This window comes from Drosophila sulfurigaster, chromosome 2L (assembly GCF_023558435.1).
Source record: "Drosophila sulfurigaster albostrigata strain 15112-1811.04 chromosome 2L, ASM2355843v2, whole genome shotgun sequence".
Lineage (NCBI taxonomy): Eukaryota > Metazoa > Arthropoda > Insecta > Diptera > Drosophilidae > Drosophila > Drosophila sulfurigaster.
Genome location: NC_084881.1, coordinates 21,281,743 through 21,295,632, shown reverse-complemented (window position 1 = coordinate 21,295,632; position 13,890 = coordinate 21,281,743). Strand labels below are relative to the sequence as shown.

The following is a 13,890-nucleotide window of genomic DNA, read 5'->3' as shown; positions in this document are numbered from 1 at the left end:
GCTTCGTGTCTGGCCTGCGGGCCACTTGGCATTGAAACGTGCAGCACCCTGTGACGTCAACTTTCACAATTATTTGTGCTTCCTGCGCCACACGAACATTGTCCAGCTGCGCTCAAGTGTTTGCCAGACAAGCTACCCTTGTAATACTCGCCGGAGGCATTTACATGCTTTTCACTTTTCTACACAAACAATAACAGAGTTCGCATTCATTGCTTCTTTTTTGGGATAATTGTATTGTCAGACACGGCGTATACTCATTACCTTATTTGTTGCAACTTGCTGTTTGTTGATTATTCTATTCTATTTGCCATTCGTCGCTTTTCTATTTACATTACCCCCAAAATGTTGTTCTTACGCCTCGTCTGCTCTTACTTTGTGCAAAGAGTTCGAAGTTCCCAGCAAAATTGTTGAGCAAATAAATTTAAAATAATATTTGCCATATAGTAAAAAGTGCAATTTAATTAAACAAATATTCTCCAACTCTATTTTAAATTATCTTTAATTTAAGCAAGAATTTTCCATTAGTTGCTGCTTAAAGCCGCTAAAAGTTTTCAATATGCTTTTCATAATCCGGCTATTTATTAATGCAAAGTCAGTTTTCGACAAACAAACAAGAAATGAAGCGAACCAAACATAAAAGTGTTTTTAATAATAAATGCATTTGGCGTGCTCTCATTAATTGTGAAGCATCCCCAGCACAAAAAGCAATTTCGGTTGGAACCCAATTACAGTCAAACAATTTCGTAGACAAGGCGTCTCTCATTAGGGAGTAGATTTAACTCTAGTTCAGGTCTATGGAAACAAGGCAGCTTATGGCGATTACATTCATTAACTGAATGCTCAGTCTGGTCAGAGACTGTAAAGACTGGGGGGGCTGGAGTTGTGCAGCACTTTCGAGTCCTGGCTAAGTGCTGGGCTGAAGAATGCGCAACGCGCAGCAAAACTGTTGAAATTTAATCCCTCAAGGGTTGCTTCAACGCGTTCGCGGACAATGCATCAAAGGATGAGGGGCAAAACTGAAAAGCCAGTCGACGACTAATGCTCAGCGTCTGTTTTGCATTGATAAGCTGACGCAACAGACTCCACGCCCCAAAAAAGTCCTTTTCAAATACTTTGCATTCCCTTCTCAATTCATTTTTTTCGACTCTCTGTCTCAGCTGTGTGTGTGTGTGAGTGTTTTCCTTTTATGACGCATCATCATAAAAATGCGAGTATCAAGTGCGCAGTCCGAATGCCAGAGCACTCGCCATGCCATGCCTGACTAGCTTGGTCATGGCTTTTATCAGACAGTAAAAATAATATGACATGTTTATGCGTCGCAGCAGCAGCAGACGCCACTGTGAAGACATTCAAAGTTGCCACGCATGCAAATCATGTGGCTGGCGAGTATGTGAATAATTTAAGAGCCTTCCCCAGACTCAGGCTCAGGTTCGAAACGGAAACCAAAACAGGACAGCAGGCAAAACTTTCTGACACAGCCGCGACACATGTGACAAAAGCCACTGACAGCAAAGTCGGAGGAACAGTGGGAATATTTATGCTGAATTATTAAGCTGTTAACCTGACAAAAGCCAACAAACAATTGCCGTCATCTTAATGCACTTAAATGCGCGTTATGAGCCACGGCAATGCCAAGTGTTCACATGCAAACAGTTTTATTTGCATTTCGAGGGAAAAGAGAAATTTATTTCGGCGAAAAAAACGTTGAAATTTTGGGCAGAAATAAAACTAAATGGTTTGACGCGTTGAGTGCTAATAAAATGCACACGAAAGGTGTCTTAAAAAGCCAAATTAACATAAAGTAGTTAATGTTATTAGTGGAATTTATTAATTTATGTACTTCTGTAATTTAAGTAATTTAAAAAGAATATAAGATTAGAATGTGGTTTTCATGAAAATGCTTTAAAATTTCAAAAAATTTACTATTAATATATGAGAAGAGTAAACAAATTTTTTATACGATTTAAATGATCACAAAAATGATCTAAGAACGTTTAAAGTAATTTGAAATTAACATAAATTTTGACACAGTTTAGGAAACATTTACTTCAATTTGTGAATTTAATTTTGAATATCTTGAAAAATAAATTGAATAAAAAGTTTTTGTTATTCAATTTTAAACAGTCAGCTAAATAGTTGAAAGTATTTTTAAATTTATGTAATTATAAACACAGTTTTAAAGGCAATTCTTATAAATTTACTAGAATTTGGCAAACGTTTTCAGCACTATATTGCTTGCCACATTTGGTTGCATGAAAACAGAATGCAAATGCAGCCGAGCCTTTGGGCTTCACATGACAGCGTGCAATTTGTAGGCAGCATTATGGCCAAGAAGAGCAACAACAGCGACACGAACACGCGCGATAAGTTTGCCTGCTTCTCGCAGATAAACATCGCAGACATTGTGGCGACATTGTCGTTGTCGCTTGTCGTCGTGCAACTGCAACAGCAGGAACAGCAGCGGCAATAACAGCAAGTTGCCTGGCGCCAGCATTAACAGCAGCAACAGTTGCTACCAATCTATGCTGTTTCTGTGGCTGCTAAAGTTGCTCTTGCTGTTTTTGCGATTATCAACATAATATTGGCCATAATTTTCTTAGCTTGGCTATAAATAAGCACGCGAAAATGTCGTGCCTAGAATGCAGCTCATTAAGTGCGTGTTGTGGCAAAGAGGAGTTTCGCGTCGATTAGGACCACAAATTTATAAGCTTAACGACTCTAAATGCACATGCGATTAAGCATTAAATTGCTGGCCATCTGCAAGTGAGAGAAACCAGTCAAAACATGTCAAAGTTCATGTGGATACTTTGCTGTTATTTATATGATGGAATGCATTCGAATGCAAGCGTATTCTCGACTTCAACTGATGTCCATAACAGGTGCTGAGCCGGCTGAATTATAACGCATTTAAGCCATAAAGCCGTTGATATATGAGACGACTTTAAGTAGCTCGCATTTTGTGGCCAATGTGTTCTCTTTACCCGCTGGCCATAAAGCGCAATTCGAGTTGTAACTGGAGGTGTTAAGCCAACACACAGACATACTATAAATATTATTTACAACAATTTCGTGCCACATGCAACACGTGGCTGCCAATTGAGTTGTTGTACGAACGAGTAGTTAGCAATCTTTGTGCGAGGCCATCTAAATGGCTAAAGATTTGCCATGCCATAAAAGTGATGGCGTGCAGCTGTTTCTCGCAGGGTGACTCACTATTCGAAAAGCTCATGGAAAATGATCGAATATAGTAAGCTGTGCTGAAAACAACACATTGAAACAGCTGAAACAATAAATGCAATTATTTAAATGGCATCACATTAATTCTCATATTCATCTGGCGAAAAGCTGCGGAAGTGCGCTTGAGTTATGACCCTGTAAAGTGCTCGAAACGTTATTGCTTGGCACTTTTCTGAGTGAATGAGTGAATGTAAAGTGAATGAAATTTTGTGTAAAAGCTGCTGCAAAAAATTAGCAAATATTGAGAGCGAAATATGTAAAAGTTGTTCATTACTTCACTCAAAAGTTATTGAAAAAATTCATAGAAACTTATGCAGTACTTCACATTTGAGTTAGTGAAGTTAGTGAGAAACTGATTTAGTATTTGTTGTATTATTGGCTTCTAAAATATTTAAAATTCAGACCATTTAAATATTCAATTGTCATAAAATAGAATTATAGTTATATGACCGTACCAAATTTAGTTATTTTAAGCTTGCCGAAAATTATATTGCTTTTTCGTCGGTCATTTATTTTGTTTATCTGAAAACACCGCTTAAGTATCCATAATCCAATTATATTCAATTATAAAAATGCTTTATACTATTAGGAATGCTTCATTTAATAACATTTTTAAGCATATTCATATATATTTAATTTTTTTATAAAGAATGTTTGCCCTTTAATCAATTTGTTATGTCTGATTTTCGCTCATCCTAATATCTTTATAAATTAAATATTTTCTTTGCTCTGAAAGTGAGTCACCCTAATGCAAAAGTCGCACTAAATCAACTATCCGCACACCGTTTGCAATGGCCAAAAACTAAGCTCAGCAAGCGCCAGCGCCAGTCATCTTCCCCCTCTCTCACTCTCTTTCTGTTTCTTTCCCCCGCAATCAGGTAGAGCTTGTCTTGGTTCGCATTCGTTGAGCTTCATTCAGAGATCTTTGACTGTGCTCACTTGGGGCATGAGTAATGTGAGGCGCGTCGCTTGACAACTGCAGCCGTTTTTTAAAGACGATAAAAAGCTTAAAATATAACTTACATTCTGACAAGATATGAATTTTAAACGGAATGCACAGTGTGCGTTGATTTATGTGGCAGCGAGCAGCGACCAGAGAGAGTGAGAGAGGAAAAGAAGCAATGCCAATGGTTTTTTAAATTGGATTATGGCATCGTCTGTTTTGCTGTCTATCTTTTGGGTCTCGCTCTCTTCTTCATTTGCATGCCAAGAGTGGCTTTATGGTTGTTGTACTTCGATGTTATTACAGTCGTCGACGTTGTTGTTGTTGTTGTTGCTGAGCGATTAAAAATAAGTTGCAAGCAACTTTCGACAACAGTTCGACAGCGTCTAATTAATTAGCGACTTGGCAAATATCATTTGCCAGCCAGCCAGCAGCTCCTTCTCGTTGTCCTCGTTGTTGTTGCTTAGATAAACAAGAGCAGTTGCAAGAACAAAGCAAAGAGAGAGTGTGTGCTGGGGAGGGAAAGTGAAGGCGACTGTGTCTAACCGCAGACGAACAAACAAATAAACAAACGAGCAAAGTCGATTGATTTGGGGGGTTGCAAAAAGGCGCCCTCGCAGACTAGACCGAAAGATAGACAGATGGGCAGACGGAAGAGGAAGGACAACCGCAGAATCTAATTTAAAGAACGCATGTGGAGCATGTGGCAAAGGCAACGGCAAAAGGGAACTGCTGTTATAAAATAATAATAATAATATTTGAGAGCGAGCAAACTGCGCAACAATCAAAATATTTTCATGACAAATTTAAAATAACAGAACCATGAAGTGGAACACGTTGCAGTCGTGTCCAACAAATGGTCGAAAAAGAACCAAAGAAATGATGAACAAGGGGCAAGAAAGAAAAACGGAACTCTGGTAACAAGTTTGCGGCGTCCAATGAAGCGCAATGAGCCACAGAGCTGAGAGGACGTGGGAATGACTACTTGGCCACTAGAGAGGGTAACTGTGAAGAGCTCTTAGAGAGGGGAGAGGAGGGGGGTAGTCAAGTGTGTTGCTACACTAAAATCTACTTAACTGTATCTTGACTTGAAGCTACACGTGGCTGCGTTTACAATTCATTATGAACGCCTCGACAGTTAAGCCAAGATCAATGCATCAAATTCGCTTTCCCTTCTCCTCTCTTCGTCTTGAAGATGACCGAAAAAGCCAATTGAAGTGGGACAGAGAGACGCAGAGACGTTGTCATCAACCCCGCATTGTCTGGCACTCAAAATGCATAACGGCAACTCTTCGGTTGGTGGATGCAACACGCGTCGCAAAATGTAAGCCACTTAATCTTAACGTCGGCCAGAAGAAAGGCCAAAGAGTCGAGAAGCTCGCAAATGCATTAAGCGGGCAAGAACATGGGGTTGAGTTTGATGTCAGTCTGCCACACGAGCTTGCCTCATCATTATTTGCGCATAAATTAGGATTAAGGCAGCCGGAGATGAGGGGGACAAAGAGTTGAGGAAAAGAAGGGACAAACACGGCAGACACTTCCCGAGAAATCATAACCAAGTTGCAAGTTAGCGAGTTGCATGTTTGCTTTGGCTTTCTTGCAATTTTGACCTTATTTGGCCAATGAATGGAATGTGCTGGCTCCATATATGGCCAATGTGCTTCAATTGTTGAGAAATTGAAGGCAACCACGACAAGAGCAACTGCAACCACAGCAAATTGACTTTAGGGCAATCATCAAAATGCCAGCAAATGACATTAGCTGAAAGCGGCAATTAAAAAGCAACCAAATGGTAAAAGCAAAGTGCAATTAAAGCTTGACTTTAAATGTTAATAAGAACTTATTTTTAAGCCAGCCAAAGCTGATTAAAGAATAATCTTCATTTAAGGACTTCAACTCTAGTTAAAGTTTAAAGAATAATCTTTATTTCTATGACTTCAAATCGAGTTAAACTTTAAGACAGCAACCCTCACAATATTTGTTATTTATGCTGTTTTAAGCATTAGTGTCACAATTCCGTGACAAATGCGACAAATTGCCACAAAAAAAGTGAAGCAAATGAATATAAACTCGTAAAGTTTATGCGTTGTACTTCATATTCGCATTTGTTTTTTGCTGACATTTCCTGTCAAATTAGTGACATTTAGTGTCATAAAAATGCGCAAATTGTTGGACAGATGTGTAGCAAAATATGCGAGGGGAACTCTTGACATTGCAAAAGTATTATCAGAGGGTCGCTTCAAGATGACAGATGGCGGCCAAGAGAGAAAAGCAACAGAGAAACATGTTCGATAACAAGGCAATCAAATAAACAAATCATTAAATTGAATAATAAGGGGAAAAGTAAAGAATTTTTGTCCAGCACAAATTTAAAATTTTAGTTGCTTTAAAACATTTAATATATAACAAAAGTAGAGAGTAGAGTTTTAAAAATACTTTTACTGTTTTGACTAACTGCACATGATAACTCATCCATCTTTATCTGTTGCTGACATGCTTTTAACTCACTCGCAACTGACTTTCAAAAATGTTGCCAGCATTTTTCTAATCTTTAAAATATGCAAAAACAAAGCCCCAAATATATAATTTTTTTTTTTTCATTTTTATCCAGCGAAATAAAAGTTTTTGTTTTGTGTTTTGTTTTTGCATTTTGTTGAAGTTGCCTCTCAGTGACAGTTGCAAACATTTGGTTTTGGTTGTGTTGCGCTGGGAGGGTTATTTGAATTATTTTTATTTTGATTGTCACAACGAGACAACAACAATAGCTCAACTGCTGCTGCAATGCCGAACCCGAACCAGAACCAGAGCAGCAGTTATCATTTTGTTTGTTATTGTTATTGTTGCTGTTGCCGTTGCTGCCTGTTGTTGTCATGCTCATTGTTGTTGCGGTAGTCCTCTGTTAAACATGTTTGACACGGACTCTCATGGGGTTCCCTCTCCTCTCTCTCTCTGCCTTCCCCTACCCTCCAAATACCACTGGTCATGTTCTCTATGCTCGATCCCGAAACCCAAACCAATCCAAACCGTAGCCGAATGCCTCGCTGCTGCTGCTTGCTTGTTTATAAATAAGTTTTGCCGCGTCGCAAACCCGCAGAAATTCTCATCCGCATCCCTCCGGCCCTCGCTTCCTCCAACTGGATGACGAGACAAGCCACTGGGTTGCCCTGGCTCTGGTTGACTGGCAGTGACAAGCCGCATACCGTGCTCCGCTCTGCCAGCTCACAACACAGTCAAAGCAAACAACAACAAAACGTCGACAGCCCGACAAGACAGAGAGCGTGGCGAGGCGAAGTGAAGAGAAGAGAAGAGGGCATCCCTTGGCCCGTTTTAATAATTTAATTTGTATAAATTTACCCAATATGTCAGTCAGCAAGCTCATCAATTTGTACAAATTTGGCAATGTTAATTAGCTCGCATTGCTTCATTCCATTTACTTTCCTTTTATTTTATTTTTTTTGCTCTGCCACCCAGTTGCAACTTCACCGCAATGACAACCGCATTCCAAGCTGTGCATTTAAAAATTAATATTTATACTGATTTTTGCGCTTAGTTTTACGAGTCCATAATTTGCCTGCTCGCATTTAGCTCTAAATGGGCTACAAAGTGGCTGCTGGACATTTGTGGATATGGATATTGCCATCGATGTCGAAGTCGCAGACGTCGTTTTATATATGCGACTTTAAGTGTTATTGTGGCAACCATTTCGCTCTGATGGGTTAAGTGCTACCTCCTCTCCCACTCTCTCCCCACTCTTTGCTTACTCTCTAAGCTTGCTTTTGAATGGCTTGTTTTACATTTCGCCATCGTAAACTGCGTAAACATGTTAATTGAACTCTGATTTTATGGGGCGTGGCAGCAGACCAGACCAAGTAGGAAGCAGCGTCTCAAATGCAAATGGAGAAAGTCGTAAAATTATGAAAGTATTTGCAGCGATGGAAAAACATTACGAAATCTTTCAAGAAGCTAAACATAAATGCCAAATAGTTATAGTTGTAGTTTTGAATCGAATTAAATACAAAGGAAGTGAACATGAGCAGGAAATAGTTATCAATTAAATCAATAATTTCTTAAAAACTATATATAAAATATTTAAATACCAATAAAGAGCCCTAAAAAGACAATAAAACAAGAAAGAAGGCTACATTCGAGTGTCATCGATTGTGAGATACCAGCTACCCGTTGTGAATAACGGATATAATTGGTATATTAATAAAGTATATTGTATTGTATATAGTACACAATATACCAGATTGTCAACTAAGATCCACAGCGGATATAATTAATCTACAGGTCGAGCAAAAAAATGAATATTAAACTAGATTTTTAAATACCAATTTTACCCACTTAAATAATGCTTTAAGGCACCTTAAATGAAATGAATAAATAACAATTGATCACATTGTGATCATAATATAATAAAATCTTCTATCAGCTGAATTAAATAAGATGTATTTCCACAACTAGATTTAAAATCTTTCAATTTCATCGCTCTCAGCTGAATCTTTCCCATTCATTTCCAATCAGAGTTCAGTCAGCTACTCGTTCTTTTGAATCTTAAAATTTCCACTTAACTTTCTACCATGACTCATGACTGTCCCACTGTTAAACTCTGATTCAGAGATTGAGAAATCTTTACAAACGGGCATCTCAAGCATCTTGGTCCGATGACAAAGTCTCGCAACTTTGGTGGCAAATTCAGCGAAATCGTTGCAACAAAATATTTGCGTAGCAAATTATTTGTACAGCTTCCACAATGCCAAAAACGTGGAATTAAAGTCACGGCAGTTTTTGTGCTGCCAATAAAAGCGGCAACTTGACAACAACAACAACAACTTGTTGCCTCCTGTTTGTTATCTCAACACATTGTTGTTGTTGCCGCTGCTGAGCAAGACACTTGAACAAATTCGTCGCCATTCGCCTGAAAATACGTGAAATTTTCACTGCCACTTGAAAGATTTTGTTGGCATTTTGTTGTCGAGTGTACACTGAGCTGCAAACAGCAGCAGCAACAACAACAACGACAGGAACAACAACGCGGCAGCTTTTTGCAACTGGAACCGAGCTAAACGGCCACTTAACATTTTGGCAAATTAGTTGCGCCTCGATTTTCAATGTTTGTCGAGTGTGTATGCTGTGAAGTGTTTGGGAATGTTTTGTGCATTCATCGTGGGTAGCACAGTGCACACTACGTACTATACTACAATATACACTGCAGGTAGCCAAGAGCGCGATGCTGATGTATCAATTTTCCCCATAGTTGAAAAAAAAGGCAATGTCAAGCAGGCGGATTAAATTGGACTACAAACTGAATATACGACCAGACCAGGTATGAAGTTGATAGCTGAAATCGTTGGCATAGTTAAGGACGGTTCAACTGTGGGTGTAGAGTGGGAATAATCCAATTGTAACTAAGTGAGACTGCTATTGCGAATGATGATTAGTGGCAAATTTGATTGAAGTGTAAATTTCAGGAATAATAATAGTGTGGAGTGTAACATAATTTGTGATATGCTTACATTTTAAATTATGGGAAATTCTGGAAACTATTTTATTAAGTTTAGCTAATAATAACGAACAATTCATAAGAATGAGAATTCATAATTAATTAGCAAATTGTGAATCAAATCTGATTGTTTTTTTCAGAGTTTGCTTCAATACTTGCAACGAATAATAAATTAATATTGTTTTGTCCCTTTATTCTATCACATAGTATATAGTACTTTATATGGCATATAGTATGGTATTATATATATTAAGTACTTTAAATTATCACGGCTGCAATTGAAAGTTAACCACTTTTTGCAAATGAAAACTTTTTATGAAATTGTTCCCCATGACCCCAACTAGTAGAATTTAGACTGCTTAATATATGCATATAGCATATACCTTGTTAATGCCAACGCATATGTGCGACATATGTAAATCTAGTTTGCTTAACTACTTAACTTCGTGAGAACCATCATCAAGGGTAACCCAGGGACCAACAATGGAAGCTTACTCTGAGCTACCTTTCTGATGGCAAGGTCTTTGACTTTGGTTGCAGCTGCGACAAGGATTTGTCTTTTCACACTGAATGCAAATGCAGCAACATGCAGCTGCAGCAGCAACGAAAACAACAACAATAATAACAATAAACAAACAAAAGTAAAGCCGCAGCGCAGAACTTATGACAATGATAGTGATGAGCTTGAGACGAGTCGACGACGAGTCTTCGTCATCGTCGTTAACTCCGTCCTTACCTCAGCTGATTTTCCATTATGCCACATCATAAATTAAAAAGTAGCGCAAATTAAATGTAACTTTTGCCCCTTTTTTTTGTGACTTGCCTGCGTCAGACAACATTCAAAACTCCCACAGGGAACGTCACGGTTTCGGCTTGTTTAACTTGCACACGTGCTGCTTCCCTCGAATGAATATCGCCGAGAAGTTGGAGCATCATTGTAGAGGGAATACTTGGATGTGAAGGCATGCCAAAGTCGTTGGCTATATGTAGTACGTTATATATGTTTTTTCGGTCGATGCTGAGGGCTCTGGGGCGTCGGCTCCAATGCAACCAAGTAAACATTTTTAATTGCATTTAAATACGACATTTATTTGCATGTAAAATTAACGCGCATGCAAATTACTTTGTGCCCACAGCAGCAGGCAGCAGGCAGCATAAATATCGCCAGGGAGCTGGCCTCTTCATTGGATGGAAGGGGGCAACAGATGCAGGCGGCGAGACAGACTCACGCTTCTAGTGTCGCCGCAAGGAGGCAGCAAGGGAGCGGCGTGTTGTCCGCGACTTGATGTTTTCATTGCGGTTGCGTGGGCAACACCGCACAAATGTCAGCAAGTCCATTTTATGGAAAGGTTGTAAATTCAACTAAAAGATACCCTAGAGAAGATTCTTGAAAGTGAACCTTTGTTTCTGAAAAGTTGCACTACGAAATTGTAAAACACTAAAAAAAGAAATATTGATTAAAAGTTTTAGTGAAAAATACTAAAGAATTTAAGACCAAGATTCTAAATTTTATTCGAAAGTAATAATGAGAAATATTAAATACGCCCTTAAATAAAATTAAAACAAGTACTTAAAAAAAAAGATATATGTAACTAAATTTTCCTGTAAAAATGTAGCAAAAATTATAGAATGCTCCCTTATAAAACATTTTAAAAATATCAAGTTTTTTAATTGTTGTCTAAAATGCTTTTAAAAGTATTAAACTTGTCAAAATTTAATGTATTACTTTATATTTTTAGAAGATCATTATAATTTAATTTACTCAATCTTATTAAATACCGAAGAAAATGTCTAACAACGTTTTCAAATACTTTATTAAGTATTTATTTAAGTATTTATGTTATTCTGTAATATCACCTTCTCCTCATTATGTACAATATACCCTATAACACCAATTGCAAGCATAACCAACAACATTTTGTAGTTTAACTTTGACTATTTTTAGCGCCCGCAGGAAAATGCGGCATCTCCTCAGTTAGCTTGGCTATTTTTGTTATACAGTATTTTTGGTTCTTTAAAGTTTGTGCTGCGGCTCGGACGTGACATTGAATTCGTTTCATTTTGGCAGGCAGCGTGGGAAAGTCGCGTCGACTAATTGAGACAACCAAAAAATGATGAACTCTAAGATGATGATGAACTGAACTGCCACAAAAAGCAGGCCAAAAGTGTTGGGTGACAAATGTGTGTGAGTGCAGTTTGTTGGTGAAAGGCCACAAAATGGCCTCGGGCCTTAAAACAAAAGCGCTCAGCTCGTTTACACAAGCGAATGTCAGAGGCAAATGCAATTTAATAGCCATAAATTATCAACGAAGCGTTGAAATGAAGTCATGACAACAACTGCAAGATATTTCGGAAATTATGTCAAGTTTAGTTGCGTTCTAAGCTGACACGCCAAGTGAACTGTTTAATTGGTATTGTGGCAGAAGTGGGCCAACAAAGCAGACAAATGCAGGCATATTTTGGACATGTTTGATATGTGGCTGCCAGGCAATAATTAATTGAAATTTGCAATGCATCGAAATGCCACAGGATAGAAGAGAGACAGCCTGGCCGAAATGCTTGGCAATTATATAATAATTATTACTTGATCTGACAATGACTGACAGCTGTCTGCCAACCGAAATCATTTGGCTGCTTGCGCTTGCAGCCAAATGCTGCATGCACTCTCTGATTATTGTGGAAATTTTAATTAAAAACTTTTGGCACGCAACGCAAATAAAATCCATACAAAAGAAATCCAAAATTGATAAAACTCTCAGTTCAACTCAAGATGTCTTTGAGATCCCCTATGGATGGGCATAAACATGTTAACCCAGGCGCCTTTATCTACTCTGTTGCAATCTTTCATGCCTCATTGTGGCATGTTGCATGTTGCACTCTTGTTTGCCGTCTCATGCCTGCTGTGTGAAAGGTGACGTGCGGCAGAGGCACGTGACCCGATCGGACCTTATTTGGCTACATTGTGATTTACTTTCAGCGTTGCAGCGACGAGATTTATGGCCAGCAATTGGCAATGGCTCAAATATAATGGGATTTGTGCATTGCCAAATCACTTTGGGACCTCTTGCGATAGGGGGCAGATGTTGCAGTTGCACAAGGCACAATGTAGCAGCTGCTGGGAACAACTATTGTATTGAAATGTCAAGGGGAAATAGGATTAATTTCAAATTAAGTTTGAAATTAAATTTAAGGGAATTCTATTTTACTGCATATCTTCAAATATTTTTGCAAACTACAGTTTTAACAATTTATTTAATTTAAATTTACTTTGAATGTTTTACTTAATGAATACGCATATTCTAATAAAATTTAATATATTCTTACTCATATTTCCTTGAAATAAATTATATTTTATTGCAATCTTCATAACTACAGTTTGTGTTGACTTAACAGCCAACATTAAATTTCATTACCAACTTTGGTGGTCTTTTTGTGTTAATTATGAATGATAAAGAAGCTAAATAGGCAAGAAAGTAGGAGCATATAAGACTTAAAGTAGACGCTTTTGAAACTAGAAAAGGTATACTCATTTATTCTAGTTATTTAAATTTAACTGAAACTTTTAGAAATAAACTTGTCTACCCTTAATTCAACTCTTATTAACCTCAACCCACTTTTTGACTTCCGTTCGCTGTGACAACTTAACTAATTGCCTTCCTGCCTACAATATTATTCATATCACACTTGGCAATTTTTCACAATTAACTAAAAACTGGAATTGAAATGGAAATTACAAAAACCTCAAGTCGAAGTGCATTCCAAGCTAAACATTTTATTTTTCCTGTCGTGGACGTCACATAAATTTCAACTAATTGAAAAATTTTCAGTAACATAAAATTTCCCGGTGCACGTCAGGCCTCATTAAGCATTTCATAACAACGAATGTTCAAAATTATTTACCTAGACCATAAACTAAAGAATTGTTTTAGCTGCTGGGGATAAAACACATTCTTGCAAAGCAACCCTCTAGTGGCGTGTCGGTAATCGAAGTGTTAATGAGACACACACACACACAGTAGCAGTCGAATTATGTGGAAACTAAAATCTTGGACTATGCCAACGGCTGTGGCAGTGTGGCAAGGGAAGCAAGGAAACAACGAAATGAGGGGTAACAAGGGCAGCAGCATTGAAAAATGTGCGGCAGACGTTTTGTCATCAACCCTCGAAAAAAAAAACACGAGAGAAAGAGCGAGAGACATCTGGGAAT

General features: G+C 38.1%; 1 protein-coding gene across 4 annotated transcripts in view; it reads right to left on the bottom strand.

Annotated features, from left to right (window-relative positions):
- LOC133843547 (E3 ubiquitin-protein ligase TRIM9) overlaps positions 1–13,890 on the bottom strand; it is a 101,544-nt gene that overhangs the window by 11,331 nt on the left and 76,323 nt on the right. The gene's annotated exons all lie outside the window — the stretch shown is intronic.